The sequence below is a fragment of the Myxine glutinosa genome, chromosome 2 (assembly GCF_964187855.1).
Source record: "Myxine glutinosa chromosome 2, kmMyxGlut1.1, whole genome shotgun sequence".
Taxonomy (NCBI): Eukaryota; Metazoa; Chordata; class Myxini; order Myxiniformes; family Myxinidae; genus Myxine; species Myxine glutinosa.
Window position 1 is genome coordinate 57721262 of NC_136262.1, and position 18403 is coordinate 57739664.

Consider the following 18403-nt stretch of genomic DNA (forward strand, 5'->3'; position numbering starts at 1 on the left):
CTGCCTAGCGACCTCAACGAGCCTGATAATAAGGTCTTGGCCGGTCCTCCAACCTACGCTCAAGTGGTTAGTGAAGGTGACTAATGGAGCACAACCTCCTTCTCAGCAGTTTCCTCCAGTTGAAAGTCAACCTCCTCTGCCTTCAGAATCTTTTGAGGGTAATGTGATAAATGCTGAAAATTTATGTGTTGGCCAGACAGCACCTGACTCGCTCCGGTGTTCTGAGGGTAAACCTCCATGTGAGGTTGAGCCTCCATGTGTGTCCCTTGCTGAAGCTTGTGTTGATTGTGCCACCCCTCCCTCTGTGGGGAGTGGTGAGTGTGTAGGAACTAGTGATGTGTCTGTGATCGAATCCTCCATTGAGGCAGCTGAGCCTTGCTTGTCAAGCTCATGGTCAGCAGGGTGATAGTGTTGAAGTCTCAGATTGTTGCGTTGATGAGCCCATTGCTTCGGCAATGGACTCTCAATGCAATGATTGTGACTGATGGGGGTTCTTCCGTTGTCTCACTGAGTGATGGTGAGGCCGACTTCTCATCGGAGCATGTCTCTGGAGACTCTGTCCCTCCTGCTGAAATCATGGATTTCCTACAAAAAACTTACCGTAAAAGGCGCATGAAAATTTGCGATTTCTTCGTTGACACTCACGCCTTCATTATTGGGGCTCAGGAAGTTGCACAACAATCTGCGGACCTTCATATTTCTGATAAATCACTGAAAAGACTGAAGAGGTACCTTGTCACAGCAAGGAAAGAATTAAACCTTTAATGGCTGTGTTGCTGCCTATGTTTTTATGAACATAGCAAGTTTGAACATTAATGGTGGGCGCAGTCAGCTGCGTAGGTCCCAGACTGTGCAATTAGCCAGGAGGGAAAAGATTGATGTACTTTTATTGCAAGAAACTCGTGCCACTGCAGACTGCATGGCTGATTGGCAGCAACAGCTGATTGGCACTTGGTTTTTTAGTAATACAGATTCTGTGAGTGTGGGTATTGCTTTTTTTGTCAGAACACGTTTGTCTGTCTCCCCCACCCCCCTATCTTTAAGGAAATTGTACCAGGCTATCTAGCCTCTGTAGAGTTTGAATACAATCCGCAACGATTTATGTTTGTTAACATCTATGCTCCAAGCGATAGTACAGATAGAGGAACTTTTTAAAATTAGTCCTTTAATTTCCTGAGGCACCTCTCGTCTGATATGTTGTTTTATACAGTCTGCGTGAGGGATTGTTACCCCTTAGTTGTCGACGTGCAGTTGTTTTCCTTATCCCTAAGAAAAATTATCTGCAATTGATACAGAACTGGCGCCAAATTTCTCCTCTCTGCACAGATTACAAGATTCTTGCCAAAGCGCTAGCTAACCGTGTAAAGACTGTTTTAAGCACAGTTATACATCAGGATCAATCGTACTATGTTATGCACAGATCTGTGCACGATAACATTTTTTTGGTACGAGATCTGTGGGATGTGTGTGCATTTCAACAACAACATACCGGTTTCTTTTTTATTGACCAAGAAAAGGCTTTTGACTCTGTTAATCATGAGTATTTGTTTCACATTTTAAACCAATTTGGTTTTGGGGCATCTTTTATTTCTTATGTATCCTTATTGTATAATCACATTTTTAGCTCGATCAAAATCAATGATGGTCTCTTCACCTTTGTGGATTGGGAGGGGAATTCGGCAAGGTTGTCCCTTATCTGGAATCTTGTACTCTCTTTGCATTGAGCCCCTTTTGATTCGTTTACGATCTTCTCTTATGGGCTTTTCAGTGACTCCATCAGAAAAGCCCGTTGTCATTTTGGCCTATGCTGATGATGTATGTGTTGCTGTTCGCAGCAGTAATGACATTGCGCTGCTATTTGAGTGTCTATGGGTCTACTCTCAAGCATGTTCAACGCAAATTAATTGGTCGAAATGCAAAGCAGTTTGGGTCGGCGGTACGCCACCTTCTGCCCTTCCAATTCTCCCTATGAATTTGACATGGGGAAAAGAAGGTGTGAAATACCTCGGTGTTTATCTTGGAACCCCTGGTTTTGTCAAAAGGAATTGGGATGGTTTGCTCCACAAAATTAGCAATAAATTAAACAGATGGAGAGGAATTTTGTCGACCTTGTCTTTTCGAGGTCGTGCCTTGGTCATTAACAACCTGGTGGCCCCTCTCTTATGATATAAAATGATTGCCTTGCAGCCACCTGCAACGTTGGTGTCGTCAATCCAAAAATGCTTACTTGACTTCATTTGGGATGGCAAACACTGGCTAAAGCCAGAGACTATTTGCCTTCCACTGGCGGAAGGGGGTCATGGACTTATGGACATTCTTTGTCGGGTGATGGCCTTCCGAGTCTCTACAGCTCGTCGTTTTATATTTCTGGAGGCCTTGTCCTGGAAATCTACTGCCAAACTGTATATTAAAACAAGCTGGCGTGCTAGGCTTCAATTGTGAACTTTTTCATTGAGCTGCAACATGTCGATGCTTCGCTGCTCCCTGACTTTTACCAACATGTCTTGCATGTCTGGCGGTCCATTTCAGTAACTCGGCAAATGGGGACGGACAACAGTGAAAGGTTCCTCCGGGAACCCCTTTTCTACAATGCCCTTTTTGTCCCCCGTCCCCCGTCGCACCGTGGAGCGAAAGGGAGACTATGGTTTTCCCCTCCGTCCGTGTGTGCATCCGTGCGTGCGTGCATAAGCGAAGGACCGAATTCTAATTTGGTGTGTGGGTGCAACTAGGCATATGGAAGAACTCTATTGAAAATTAGATAGCCACGTCAAAATCCAAGATGGCTGCCGCCATGTATGTCTGAACCTTGTGAGCGGAATATCTTGAAAAATAAATGAACTACAACCTTCTAATCTGGTGTGTGGGTGTATCTAGGCATAAGGAAGAACGCTATTGAAAATTGGGTTGCCACGTCAAAATCTAAGATGGCCGCCACCATATATATGTCCGTCTGTGCGTGCGTAAGCGAAGGACCGAATTCTAATTTGGTGTGTGGGTGCAACTAGGCATATGGAAGAACCCTATTGAAAATTACGTCACCACGTCAAAATCCAAGATGGCCACCGCCATGTATGTCTGAACCTTGTGAGCGGAATATCTTGAAAAATAAATGAACTAATAACTTCTAATCTGGTGTGTGGGTGTATCTAGGCATAAGGAAGAACGCTATTGAAAATTGGCTCGCCACGTCAAAATCCAAGATGGCCGCCACCATATATATGTCTGAACCTTGTGAGATGAATATCTTGAAAAATAAGCGAAGTACCAACTTCTAATCTGGTGTGTGGGTGTATCTTGGCATAAGGAAGAACGCTATTGAAAATTGGGTCGCCACGTCAAAATCCAAGATGGCTGCCGCCATGTATGTCTGAACCTTGTGAGTGGAATATCTTGAAAAATAAGCGAAGTACCAACTTCTAATCTGGTGTGTGGGTGTATCTAGCCATAAGGAAGAACGCTATTGAAAATTGGGACGCCACGTGAAAATACAAGATGGCCGCCACCATATATATGTCTGAACCTTGTGAGCGAAATATCTTGAAAAATAAACGAACTACTCACTTCTAATCTGGTGTGTGGGTGTATCTACGCATAAGGACGAACGCTATTGAAAATTGGGTCGCCACTTCAAAATCCAAGATGGCCGCCTTGCGTCTTCCACTTTGTCAACTCATCACTTCACCGACGGGGGACCTAGGCGTAACGCTTGTTTCCTGCTATTCCTCACTCACATGCTTTTGTGCAACGTTTTTTGAGTGCTGGTGTGAAAACGACTCGGCACCTTCATGACTGGTAACAGGAACAGTTGGTTCTCCGCAGGACATCTTCAATTAAGAACTGGTATCAGATCTTTGAGGAGCGTCGCCAAGGTCCTACAGGAAATCCTGTGTTTTTAGGCACTTGGGCCTGAGCTTAACCGCCAACATTGGTGACCACCATACACCACCACAGATCTGTGCCAGCTCTAGCCTGCCGGCTGATAGCACCACAACATCGGTCTTGTTGTCCTCATCACCACTTTCCAGCAAGGATAAAAAGAGACTATCGTTTGTGTATTTCAATCCGGTTTCCCTCGTTACAGCCGGTTTCTTTTGGGGCTCGATAGGAAGAGAAACTTCCTTTCTGGGTCTCCCTCCCATCCTCAATGGTCTGCAATGTATGTTTCACCGATTGTTAAAAGAAATGGTGATATTGCTTGGAGACTCGCCCATATGGTGTTGCCCTCCAATGTTTTATTACATCGTTTTAATGAGGATAATTCAGTGGAGTGCCCTTTTTGCAAGCATGGGCTGGTGTGCGACCCTCCGAGTGAGGTAAAGATGGAGCAAGTGCTTCTAGCAATCGGAAAGAGCGTCGGCTAACATAATATCCGTGCAGCCTCTCAAATTAACAAGAAGGTTGTTGTGCACATGGTGACCTCAGTTGTGGAGCAAGGCCTTCTCATAGAGCGCGACCTGTTTCTTGTGGTTTCCCCATTAGATACACCTGCGGTGAAGGTCAATGTGTCTAATGTCCCTTTGTTAAAGGTGAGGACTTGTGTGCTCAATTGAGCACGTTCGGTACGATCGTGTCAAAAGTGACAATGGTGCCGATACACTCGGCAAGGGGTGAATTTCGACACGTGATGACTTTTAAAAGGGTCGTTTACATGATATTGCCCGAAAATGAGCAAAAGCTAAATGTAGTTTTGCATGCAAAGATTAATGGCCATACTTATAGAATGTATGCCTCCACAGACGTCATGGCGTGCTATGCGTGTGGAGCTTACAGACACGTAAAGAGTTCCTGTCCCGGTTTGGTGAGATCATTAGCAAATCGAGACCAGGTGATTGCAGATTCTCCTCCCTCCCCACCTAATGAGGCGGATGATGTCGTAGACTTCCCCATGACCGAATGGTGATTGGGAAACAGTTGACTCCTCCCCTTCACCTACTGGGATACGTTGAATGGTAGACCCCTCCCTACAACCTATGGGTGAGTGGGAACCAGTAGACCACTTCCCCATACCTGCTGGTGTGACAAAAGTGGTTGATCCCTCTCCTACTTTACAGGACTGTACGGATGACAATATGGAAGGGTTCGTAACAGTGGCTCGTAAAAAAAGGACAAACATTCATGTCCCGTCATGAAGGGTGCAAGCACAGTACAAAGTAAGGTACTGGTTGTGTCAAATGTGTCGTCGAGCTTGCAAGATGGAGCTTGTGTAAAGAATCCCTGTTTGGGATTGCAAACTGAACGGGAACCGGGTTTAAATCTAAGCAATTCGTTTGCACCACTTGCCGAACTGTTTGAGGGTTCTGAGTGTGATCTAGACATCGATAATCCTCGTGCATCTCAGGAGGACACAAGGGGTGTTATTGATTACCCTGATGTCTTACATGACATTAATGTAATGGTCACAGAGGTGGGTGCAGGGATGGCCGGGCGTAATGACAACAGACAAGTCGGACAGCCCCTCGGAGGAAACCTGTAAGCCTACACTTTTCGAACAAAATAAAAGGGATGATAAGAAGGAAGCTGCATGTGATGATGAGCAGCTAAACAGGAATGAAAACGATATCCATGTTTCTGATCCTGGGGAGATTTGTGTCTCAGAAATAAGTTTGCATCAAGAAGAGAACGACAAAGATGATGCGTTTGATTTTGATGAACCCTACTCTACCCCATCAGGTAGTGGTTTTTGTGCCCAAGAGGATGAGGATGGGGACATTGTAGTTACAGAAGATGAAATTAAAAAATTCCTCGATGAATCCTTCAGGAAAAGCAATGTTAGAATTCAGGATTATTTCCCAAACCTACATGCTTTTCTAAAAACTACTAGAAACATGATTCGTGAACCCCAGAAAGTTGGGATCTCAGAACCTCAATTTCAGCGGTTGAGGAAGTGTGCCACTAAGGCAGGAAAAGAACTCCAAGAGGAGGAAAATTAATAAAGAATAAATGAAGGTAACGTCTCTCAATATAAATAGGCTAACCCCTGCTCTAGCAGGGAAAATGGCCTTAAAATGCATGTTGTTGTTGTGTTGTCTCTCAATATAAATGGAGGCCACAGCTGTATGCGATGTCTGGAGGTGTTACAACTATTTGAGAAAGAAAAGATTGATATTTGCATGTTACAAGAGACACACATCAACCAATCTTGTGAAGACGAGTGGCACAGAATGTTTAAAGGGTGCCATGTTTTCTCCAGTGGGTTGAAGAAGCTAAAGCGGGGGTGGAAATAATCTTGCATCATCGCCTTCAACAATCTGAGATTCACCATAGAGAGATTTGTAAGGGTTTCTTGATGGTCAGCCATTCCATGTCAAATCATCAAAGAATCTGCCGTCATCTCTCAGATTTTTGTAAAACTTTGGAAACCAATTGGGACCCATGAAAAACGGCAAGAACTCAAATATTTTTGCTAACAGCCTCTTAATTAGTGAGATACAGACTAACGAACTTTGGACTAATTAGCGCGACGTCGCGAATTCAAATGGCCATATCTCTAAAAGTATAACACCTAGAGAGCTGGTTTTGGTGTCATTTTAAAGGTATTTTCATGCCCTATGAATTTGTCTGGGCAACATTTTCCTACCTCCAACCACAAAAAAGTTATCACAAAATATAAACTTCAATTGTGAATCCCCAAAAAATGTATCCTTCAAATTTCCTCAAATTCATCCCAGAGGTACCTTATGATGTCAAGAAGCTTCCACATAAATTTTGTGATGGGCGCTCCAATAGTTTCTGAGATATGAGCAATAATGTACATGTACGTATGGCATATAGGTTCGAAAATCAGCATTTGTAATGTATTATACAATCAATAAGTGAGTTCAAGTACACAGTGTTCACTAACCTGACTTAGGTTCACTAACCAGTGTCACCGATTTTCTTGGTTTTGGATTTCACATATTTATCTGCAGCAAGTCTCTTTTTTGGAATAGGTGATTCTCCAATCAATCCCAAAGACTCATTCAGTGTATTCAGTTCCATTTCAGGAGAATGAAATTCAAACTCCCCTGAACTGCCTGGTATTGGTGATTCACCTCCACCATCATTGTCCTCACTACTGCTAATAGCGCTGCTGGTCACTGGTAATGGTATTTCACTCTGAGTCTCTACCACACCTGGTTGTCTTTTTGCCAGTTTCTTACGACACTGGGTACAGATTTTCTGTGCACTTTGCAGTTTGAGGCTTGGATGAGCGGCTATGGCTTTTTGGCTAACAGCTCTCAAGCCAGACGACTTTGGTTTTTCATGAGCTCCAAAGGGATTGCAGCAGGATTTCTGCTTCAAGATGAACTTTTCCTTGGCAGTCGTCATTTTTCTGCAGCTCCTTCAGAAGTGAACTGCCAATTTCTGTTGGTGGCAGGCCTAAGCATTACACTAAGCCAACTTGGACTTTCCCTGGGGATCTTAGACTGTGAAAGTTGCATCACCTCGACTTACCCACATGGGAAATCCCAGTTGGAATTCCCCAGATGAGAATTCCCCTCAGGCCCAGTTGAAAATGAAAGTATATGATACTTCAAAGCAATTGATGGTTGTTCCCTGTGTTCCCTGTCATGGCTAGGTTAGAATGATTGTATAATATACACAAAGAATTAAGTTAAGCACCCCCCCCGTTTTTTTACAACCTCGCACATTACAAGTTTGTTGTCGTCAAAACAGTGTAATATACCCATGTTATTGCTATATTTTCTGGAGAAGTGATATTATGGTCACATAAAAACATAACAATCATGCCGTTTTCAATATTTTATTCTGAATAATTGAAGGTGAAATTTTTTGGGAATTTTAGGCATATTTTCACCTCAATTTAAGTATGGAGCTATAGGTCCATCACGGACAGTGTGGATGACGTTTATGTTTTCTAACGTACAGTCATTGTTCTGAGAAGACCTCTAGCGATCTTTGCGTCAATAACGTGTGTAGGACCCACGTGATCGGATCACTGACTCAACCCTACGTCTCATAGACCCTGTAAGCCGTCGTATGCGTTGCTGTGGCAGGTTGTTCCATTCCCGATGTAATGCACGTTCCAATTCATCCAGATTGGCTATTGGAGGGACCATCTTCGCAATTTGTCGTCCCAACATGTCCCGAACGTGCATTACATCGGGAATGGAACAACCTGCCACAGCAACGCATACGACGGCTTACAGGGTCTATGAGACGTAGGGTTGAGTCAGTGATCCGATCACGTGGGTCCTACACACGTTATTGACGCAAAGATCGCTAGAGGTCTTCTCAGAACAATGACTGTACGTTAGAAAACATAAACGTCATCCACACTGTCCGTGATGGACCTATAGCTCCATACTTAAATTGAGGTGAAAATATGCCTAAAATTCCCAAAAAATTTCACCTTCAATTATTCAGAATAAAATATTGAAAACGGCATGATTGTTATGTTTTTATGTGACCATAATATCACTTCTCCAGAAAATATAGCAATATCATGGGTATATTACACTGTTTTGACGTCAACAAACTTGTAATGTGCGAGGTTGTAAAAAAACGGGGGGGGTGCTTAACTTAATTCTTTGTGTATACATTACAAATGCTGATTTTCGAACCTATATGCCATACGTACATGTACATTATTGCTCATATCTCAGAAACTATTGGAGTGCCCATCACAAAACTTATGTGGAAGCTTCTTGACATCATAAGGTACATCTGGGATGAATTTGAGGAAATTTGAAGGATACATTTTTTTTGGATTCACGATTGAAGTTTATATTTTGTGATAACTTTTTTGTGATTGGAGGTAGGAAAATGTTGCCCAGACAAATTTATAGGGCATGAAAATACCTTTAAAATGACACCAAAACCAGCTCTCTAGGTGTTATACTTTTAGAGATATGGCCATTTGAATTCGCGACATCGCGCTAATTAGTCCAAAGTTCGTTAACCTGTATCTCACTAATTAAGAGGCTGTTAGCAAAAATATTTGAGTTCTAGCTGTTTTTCATGGGTCCCAATTGGTTCCCAAAGTTTTACAAAAATCTGAGAGATGACGGCAGATTCTTTGATGATTTGACATGGAATGACCCTGGTGGTGGATTTTATTCGCAGCAATCAAAAGGTTAGCATTATTAATGTGTATTGCCCCAGTGACAGTGCTGAAAGGGCTCTATTTCTTCCAAAGTTAGCGGATTGTTTAAGCACTGTGGATTTGACTTGTTTAATTTGTATGGGGGGAGACTATAATTGCACACTCAACCCTCGACTGGACAGGAACACTCCTGAGCTACATCCACCCAGTGCAAAGTCCTTGGCACAACTTGTGAAAAAATACAAACTTAGAGATGTATGGCGATTACAAAATCCAAACACCCGTCAATATACATGGGTGTGCTGTGCAAAAAACCAGTTAACCATGGGTCGACTGGACAAGATTGTACGTGAACCAAGGAATGGTGAATCTGGTTAAGAGAACATGTATAACTCCATCTGGCTTTTCTGATCACCATATGATTGTAATGGAATGTATGTTACCCTATCATTGCTGTAAGAGTGTACACTGGACTTTCAATGTGAAATTGTTACAAGATGAACATTTTAAAATTGCCTTCAGACTGGTATGGGAAGGATTAGAAAAGAAAAAGTGTTCCTCTGTCAATATGCGGCAGTGGTGGGACTGTACCAAATCACAAATTTGGATTTTCTGCCAACAATATTGCTCGTATGCCACCAGTAATACGTCTGGTTTGATAAGTGCTCTAAAAGCAGATGTACTTAAATATGAACAAGAAGCTGGAACATCTTGGGAAGTGACCAATATCAGCAGCTGATAGAAAAAAGACCCTGCTGGCCGAACTGGTCAAAGAGCGTGCGGCTGGAGCAATGATTCACCTGCGGATGAGCAGAATACACCTCGAGACTCCAAACAAAGATTTCTTCAAAATTCAGAAGGCTGCCAACACTTCTCGGCAGATTCAGAGTCTACGCTCTTCCGACGGTGTTCTGACTTGCCAGAGTGACATTAAACATTCACTGCAAGAGTTTTACTTAAACTTGTTTACTCCAAGAACGGTGGATAAAACGACGGCAAATGAGATGATTGAACTTCTCCCATCTCTTTCTGAAGAGCAGCAACTCCAACTGGAATGTGACATTTCTCTTGAGGAGCTCAACAGCAGTGAAACAACTCGAAGACGGCAAGGCAAGGCCCCTGGAATTGACGGACTTCCTGCTGAATTTTACAAAGTTTTTTGGAATGTTCTGGATCCTGCTTTAATTGAGATTTTTCACGAGAGCCTAAATCAGGGGGAATTGCCCCTGAGCTGCAGAAGAGCTGTCTTTTGTCTTCTTCCCAAGAAAGGGGATTTGCAGCAGATTACAAACTGGCGGCCTGTGTCATTGTTAAATACTGACTATAAGATTTTGTCAAAAATGCTTGCAATGCGTCTTAAAAAGGTCATCTCTTTCTTAGTTGGGAATGACCAAACGTATTGCATACCTGAACGATCCATGTATGACAGTATTTTCTTGCTTAGAGACTTGTTTACTATCGGTCAAACTGTCGCATGGTTTTGGGTTATTACTCCTTGATCAGGAGAAAGCTTTTGACAGTGTGGATCACTCATTTTTGTTTGCAGTTCTTACTAAAGCAGGATTTGGAAAAAAATGCATTTCTTGCATAAAACCTTTATACAACAATGTATCATGCCTGCTAAAAGTAAATAACAGTCTGTCATCCTTTCCCCTTTCAGCGTGGGATCCATCAGGGCTGTCCACTGTCAGGCATGTTGTACACACTGTCCATCGAACTTTTACTAGCTCTCCTTTGTACCACCTTATCTGGTTTGTCCTTGTCAAACAATTCCAAAATTGTTACGTCAGCATATGCAGACGACCTGTGTGTTGTGGTTAAAAACCAGGAAGATGTTTTTGAGCTATCCCGGTGTTTTGCCAAATTAGAACTTGCTTCATCAGCAAGAGTAAATTGGAACAAGAGCGTAGCTCTTTCTCTGTACCCAGATACCCTATCTGCGTCACAGGCTTCGCATATGGTTCCCCCAATTCTTCCATGAGGAATGTTATGGAAAACGGATGGGTTTAAGTACTTAGGCATCCATTTGGGAACTATAAGCTATATATGAAGAAAAACTGGGATGGTTTCCTAGATAACATTAAGCAGAAACTATCAAAGTGGAAAGGGATGCTCCATATCTCGTCACTTAAGGCACGGGTAATGATAATAAACAACCTGGTGCTTCCAATCGTATGGCATAAAATCGTAGCACTCCAGCCTCCTCAAGCTCTGATCACCAACATTCGGAGGGGGCTCGTTGACTTTTTCTGGGGAGGCCACCACTGGCTTAAGCCAGATGTGTTGTGCAGACCACGTAATTCAGGTGGCCAAAACCTGGTGCACATCCCTAGTCGAATCATGGCTTTTTGGCTAATGACAATAAAACGTCTGCTATGCAACGAGGTTGTGCCCTGGCGTCCTCTCACAAATACCTTGCTCAGGCAAGTAGGTGGAATGGACTATGACCGGGAACTTTTCCTTATGGACATAAAGCAAGTCGATAGAGCTCGGCTCCCTGCATTTCATCGGTCTCTCCTGAACGCCTTGCAAGCTCTAGGAGTGCAGCGGTTGGAGATCTCTTACGATCCCAGGAAGTTTGTGCATGAGCCATTGTTCCATATCTCATTATTCGCTGAAATATCTACCAGTCGAGCTTTTATGGAACATTTTACGAACAATGGGATTAATAAAGTGCAAGATCTTATGGAGCTATCCTTGAAGCGATGGTTGTCTGCCAGCGCTGTTTCTGGAAAAATTGGCGTGCATTCAATTAGAATAGTGAGCAGGGTCATAAAAATTGTATCCCAGACTTTTTTTAGATTTAAATATTGGGTGGAATGGGGTAAATGAGGAAGTAGATTTTCGTTTAACCTTCCCTGAACTCTCAGTAATGCCCAGGAACAACACGGTGTTTTCCTCTTACAGCGAATAATCCGGTGTGTTCCACATCATGGGGAAAAGGGCAATGTATAGAATTTGTCGAGGTGTGCTTACCGGGCTGTGCAGCACCTTTAAGAAACAAGTGGAAAGAGCTTTTACCTGCAGGAGCATTTCTCACTCCAAATTGGGATAAAATGTACAGGTGTCCTACTGTCCGACGTACAGGCGACCTAAATTGGAGACTGGTCCTGCTTTAATTGAGATTGATTGATTTAATTGAGAAGCCCTGGCCACGCAGGTGTTAGTTCAGAAGTTTAACCCTGCTGTGTCTAATTTATGTCCTTTTTGTGGCAATGTTGAACATTTGTATCATGCGTTTATTGAGTGCAAGAGATTGTCATCTCTGTTTCTGTATCTGAGCCGAATCTTTTGTAAATTCAAAATTGTTTTTTCTGTTACAATCTTTGTTTATGGACTTGCATTTAATACTAGGGAAAACTCTGTGACTTTGCTTTTGAATTTTTTGCTTGGAATTGCTAAGCTTGCAATTTATAAAACCAGAAAAGGTAGTGGAAATGGTACTTTGGAAAATTAGGTAGTGGAAAAAATGAAAATGCACTTTTTTTTTTTATTGGGATGGTGTCAACATGTATAAAGCTCGAACATGCTTATCAATATCATGTAAACATGGGGAACCGTCTTGTGTCTGAAGAGTTATGGGGCATGGGGGGTGTTTTGTGCAAATGCATTGGAAATGAGGTTGTGATTTGCATCTAAAGTGGAGTTGGAATACTTTTGGTTTTATAATAAAAGGACACAAAAGGACTCTCTCTAATGCTTCAGTCACATTTGGCTCGGCGGCCGTAGGGTCTAAAAAATCTACGGCCACTAGCAATTATAGGGCGGCCGCAGTATTTCCACGGTCACACAATGTAGCAGTCACATATGTTTTTATTTTTCGGGTAGCCGCACGGGGTATTTAGAAATTGTGGAGACCGAAAACGTGGGGGTGTCGTACGGTCTTTGATTTGATGTCGCACGGTGACCTTAGGGTGTCCCTGCGGTGGCCATATAATTTTCAAGGCAGACGCAAGGTAGCCTCAAGGTGCCCGCAAGGCGACCGCAGGGGGGCCCTAAGGCGAACGTGCGGCCAGACGGACGGTAACGAGTGGGTATATATACCAGTTCTTTTTCATATGTATAACGGCACTTTCAGTTGTCATGGCTACGGCTTGTCGAATTGCTACGGCCGACCGAGAAATGAAAAAAGTTTTAACTCCGCGCTATAATTCCACGGCGACCCCTACGGCCTGTAAAAGATAGCCATACGCCCTAGGGCCACCCTGAGGCCACCTCAGAAACTCTGCGGCCGCCGCTCGTTTCTGTCAATTTAGGGGGGGTACGGCCGCCGTATCCTAGCCGTAGAGCAAATGTGACTGAGGAGTAACTCTCTCTCTCTCCCTCTCCCTCTCCTTCTCTCTCTCGCCCTCTCGCCTTGTCGCTCTCGCCCTCTCGCCTTGTCGCTCTCGCCCTCTCGCCTTGTCGCTCTCGCTATCTCCTCTCTTAGTCAGGTTCACTATGTCAATAAATTATATTTCGTTCAAAATCATGGTAGATTAGCAAACCTATACATTTTTGGAAAGGTTATAGCATAAAGAAACTAAAAATCAATGTTTACATTTGGAGAGATACCTGTATGGCGGCCATTTTGGATTTTGGAATACATATTTTGTTCTATTTCTGCCTCTAATTACCCTAAAAACTTTTAAAAATATACTAAACCTATATTTTCAGGGACAAGGAATCCAATGAAAGTATCAAATTAGTGCTATGGGGAATGGTAAGACACGAATCAAAGATTTTGAATTGCAAAATACTGTCTTTATATTCGCGATAAGTTGCATAATCATACATGTTATCATTTTGTACAGGCAGTTAATAACATCAAAATGTGTCACAATAATTCATATCACCAAACATACACAGGCAGTCAGCAAAATCATTTATACACATGCAGTCAGTATAACTTCACATCTACACAGGCAGTCAATGACAAAATATACACAGGCAGTCAATGGCATCAAACATACACGATTACAGAATATGCCATTTAGAGTTCGTCATCACTGTCCTGTGTGTCGTATCCGACAATATAGTCCGCATCGTTTTCACAGTCCGTTCCACACAAGCAAAGGTCGGTCAAATTGATTGGCAAATCGAATTGGTCGAATGGTCGATCGAATCGAATTTGATGAATCGAATCGAATCGAATCGATCGAATTGGTCGAATGGTCGATCGAAGCGATTGGTCGAATTGGTCGAATGGAATTGGCCGATTGGTCGAATTGGTCGAATGGAATTGGCCGATTGGTCGAATTGGTCGGAATTGGCAAATGTAAACATTGATTTTCAGATTTTCCATGTAATAACGTTTCCAAAAATGTATAGGTTTGCTAATCTACCATGATTTTGAACGAAAAAACAGTGAACCTGACTATCTCCCTCGTCGTCGTCTCTCACTCTCTCACTCCCACTCCACCATACATTAATGAATGCTGTTTTATTGGCGTTTCTCAAATTTTTTTTGAAGAAATTCTTTCTGCTGTATATGTGAAATTGGATTAGTGGCTTATCCAGTGTCCTGCAGGCAAATCCAGGTATTGCAGTCTTGCATTACAAGGACCTGAACCGATATTGTTTTCCCTTCGAGCCAAACATGTTCAGTAATTACTAATGGATCCCTTTCCCTTCTTTTGTCTCCACAGATGCTTGGATCTGTTATCGACAATTGACCCAGACTGGCGATCCAGAATTTTTTTTTTTTTTTTTAACATTCTCTCTTCTATTTCGTTGTACATTCCTCTCTACCCCTCCCTTCACCCCACATTCCATATTTGTTTGAGGGATGATCAAAAGCCAGTCTTTTCTCCATTTATTAGTGTTACATTGCCTTGAATTATACTTTTCAGATTTGTTGCAAAGCCTGTTTTTCAGTGGCTGAACCTTCCCATGAAATGCACGGTCATCCTCTTCCTCTTTCTCTCACCCGGCTTCCCAAATCATCTGCATTTGCGTATTTTCAATCAAACTTGACTTCTGTGACATTTGGTTCTAAAGTTTGAGACTAGACATTGGGACAATATTAAACACTGATTGCACTAGTGCAAGTGAATGGCTTTGAAATTGTTGTTGTTCTGTTTTGATAAATCCTCCCTCCCCCTTACCCTTCCACCCTCAAATTGAAATGCTTTAAAACTGTTGTCTTTTGGCTGTGGCTACAAAAACGTTTGAAATTTGGACGAGAGGGCCCTACTTCACCTTCTGTGCTTTTTGATTCCATTGTAACTTATTATGCAATAAATTTGCTGAACTACAAAAGGTACCCCTTGCTGGTTACTTTGGCGAGATTCACCTCCCAGTGGTTGAGGCATTGTCCTCAGCAATACCAAGATCTTTTACAGGTCATGCCTTTTGTTAACTTTTACCCTTCCAAACTCCTCTGGCTCTTCTCACCTTCTGCTTTTCCTTGTGCTGTGATGCACTTGTGCTCTTACCTGTCCTTTGCTCTCTGTTGTCCTGCTGTTCCATGAACCTGCTGTCCATTTATTTTTGGTGCACGAGTTATCAAACAGAGTGACCACTATATTCGTAATGGGTGTGTGTCTGTGTGTCTGTCTGTCCGCAGCATAACTACCCGATGATATCATCCGATCTTGATGAAACTTGGGTGGGAGGTTGATATCATAATCTAGTTGTGTCCTGCCGAGAGTGAGCGTATTGCGCCCATTGTGGGTGGAGCCGCCCCCGAAAAAGATGTCTTTTTAGGGGGTAACGGAGTTGAAGCTACATCTTCTCCGAGGGGTTTGGTGGAATCTGACAGGGGTTTCGGTATTTGGTTAGGCCAATGTCATGTGTCTAGCCCCACGGAGCTCGATTTTTCATTTTCGCCCCAAGGTCAACGTCACAAGGTCACGAAATTTAGAAAAGTCGATTTTTGATGGTTTTATTACATTGCTCACTCCATGATAGGGTGAAATGTCGTACATGATCTTATATTATCACATACATCATGAAATACAAGTTTTCCAACAAATTTCAGAATCTTTGATCTTTGAAGGTCACAAAGGTCAAATTTTCAAAGTTGTCGGAATCGAACCGAATTTTCGGTATTGTGTAGCTAACTAACCTCATAAGTGATTGTCCCCCGTCGCACCGCGGAGCGAAAGGGGGACTATGGTTTTCCCCTCTGTCCGTGTGTGCGTTCCTTCCATCTGTGCGTGCATGCTTAAGCGAAGGACCGAATTCTAATTTGGTGTGTGGGTGCAACTCGGCATAAGGAAGAACGCTATTGAAAATTGGGTCGCCACGTCAAAATCCAAGATGGCCACCACCATGTATGTCTGAACCTTGTGAGCGAAATATCTTGAAAAATAAGCGAAGTACTAACTTCTAATCTGGTGTGTGGGTGTATCGAGGCATAAGGAAGAACGCTATTGAAAAGTGGGTCGCCGTGTCAAAATCCAAGATGGCCGCCGCCATGTATGTCTGAACCTTGTGAGCGGAATATCTTGAAAAATAAGCGAAGTACCAACTTCTAATCTGGTGTGTGGGTGTATCTAGGCATAAGGAAGAACGCTATTGAAAATTGGGTCGCCACGTCATAATCCAAGATGGCCGCCACCATATATACGTCTGAACCTTGTGAGCGAAATATCTTGAAATATGAACGAAATACTAACTTCTAATCTGGTGTGTGGGTGTATCGACGCATAAGGAAGAACGCTATTGAAAATTGGGTCGCCACGTCAAAATCCAAGATGCCCGCCTTGCGTCTTCCACTTTGTCACCTCACATCGCTTCACCGACGGGGGACCTAGGCACGGGTCCCTATATTACAATTATGTAACGCTTGTTATGCATTATTTTCTATCTCATTTCAAGGTCAGTAACCTCCGTTTTGACATTTCTGGGCCTGTTTCGGTTATAGTCTGTCCTTTGTCATTGAATACCGCTCACTCTTGAACCATTGTCGTCTCCTGACTTGTTGTTTTTGTAATAAGAATTCCCTAAAGTTGGACTTTTACATGTTATTTATTTATTTATTTTCTCTGCAACATCGAGGTTCATGACAGTGTAGAAAGCAACAGTCGAACAGTGTGGACATATGGTGGGTGAATAGGAACAGAAGAGTGGAGGTGTGTTGTGAGTCTGGATTTTGGAAGTTTAATCAGGAGAGGTTTACTGGAAGAATGTGTGCATCTTGGAGCAGATGAGGAGGGTCAGTGGTGAGAGAATAGAGGGGAGCTAGACTGGAGAGGAGTGAAGAGTTGGAGGGAAGGAGAGCAGTGAAGAGTTGGAGGGAAGGAGTGGAGGTTGGGGAGAGGAGATGAGTAAGGGTTCACAAATGTGAAGTAAATAAATTGTGTAGATTACGTCATTTATAGATCTGTTGAATTGGCAGTGCAGCATCTAACTCAAGATGTCAAAATGTCACACATGTATGTCTATGCCCATGGGTTTCTCATAGGTGCCCAACTAGTCACTAGAAGGTGTCCAACTAGTCACTAGTCACCAAAAGCTTGAGCGACAGAACTTCTTGGAGAGGATTGTTGAGAAAGTGGATGGGAGGGTTTTCCAGTCAGTCTTTTCGGAGAGACATAGTAAGAGTGTGAGATTTGTCAGGATTGAAAGACATGTTCCACTTTTTGACCAGTCTGTGATTTTGTCCAGGTCTGCAGAGAGTGAGGAGGCTGCAGACTGCCGATCTGAGGGATGAGGAATGGAGCGGCAGAGAGTGGAGTCATCAGCAAAGAGATAGGATTTTCTAGAGAGTCGGAGAGATCATTGATGAAGACCAGAAAAAGCACAGGGCCCAGAACACTACCATGGGGAACTCCAGCCAGAACAGGAAGTGGCGATGAGAGAAATCCATTCAGGGCCACACATTGACTACGACCAGAGAGGAAGTCCGCAAGCCAAGCGTGGAGATTTCCATGGATACCATAGGCGGAGAGTTTGGTAAGCAGAGCTGGGTGCCAGACCGTATCGAAGGCACGTGATATGTCAAGGGAGACGGCTCTGATTTCCTGTTTGGCATTTAGGACCTCCATCCATTGTTGAGACAGCAGAAGCAACATGTCCAGAGTAGAATGACTTGGTCTGAATCCAAATTGATGATCGGAGATCAAGCCAATGGAGAAGAGGAAGGATTTGATGTTAGAAGCAATGATGGATTCCATGACTTTGCTGATAATTGGGAGCAGGCTGATTGGTCTGTAGTTGCAAGGATCTGTTTTTGCACCTTTTTTGTGTAAAGCGGTAATGTTTGCTGATTTCCAAGATGCTGGCAAATGACCTTGAGCAAAAGAGAGGGTGAAAAGAACAGAGAGAGTGGAGATAGAGCGGCAGAGCAGGATTTTAGGACCCGTGGGCTGAGGCCGTCTGGTCCAGTTGCAGAATCAGTGTTGAGGTTTGACAAAAACTTCTCCACCTTGT

The 18403-nt window shown here is 43.1% G+C and overlaps 1 protein-coding gene across 2 annotated transcripts in view; it reads left to right on the forward strand.

The window, feature by feature from the left end:
• The window catches only part of LOC137421771 (serine/threonine-protein kinase pdik1l), a 57826-nt gene extending 42536 nt beyond the window's left edge, over nt 1–15290 (forward strand). For both annotated transcript variants that reach the window (XM_068108157.2, XM_068108158.2), the window contains exon 4: nt 14674–15290. The gene's annotated coding sequence lies outside the window, so the exon portion shown is untranslated. The remainder of the gene's footprint in view (nt 1–14673) is intronic.
• The last annotated feature ends 3113 nt before the right edge of the window (nt 15291–18403 follow it).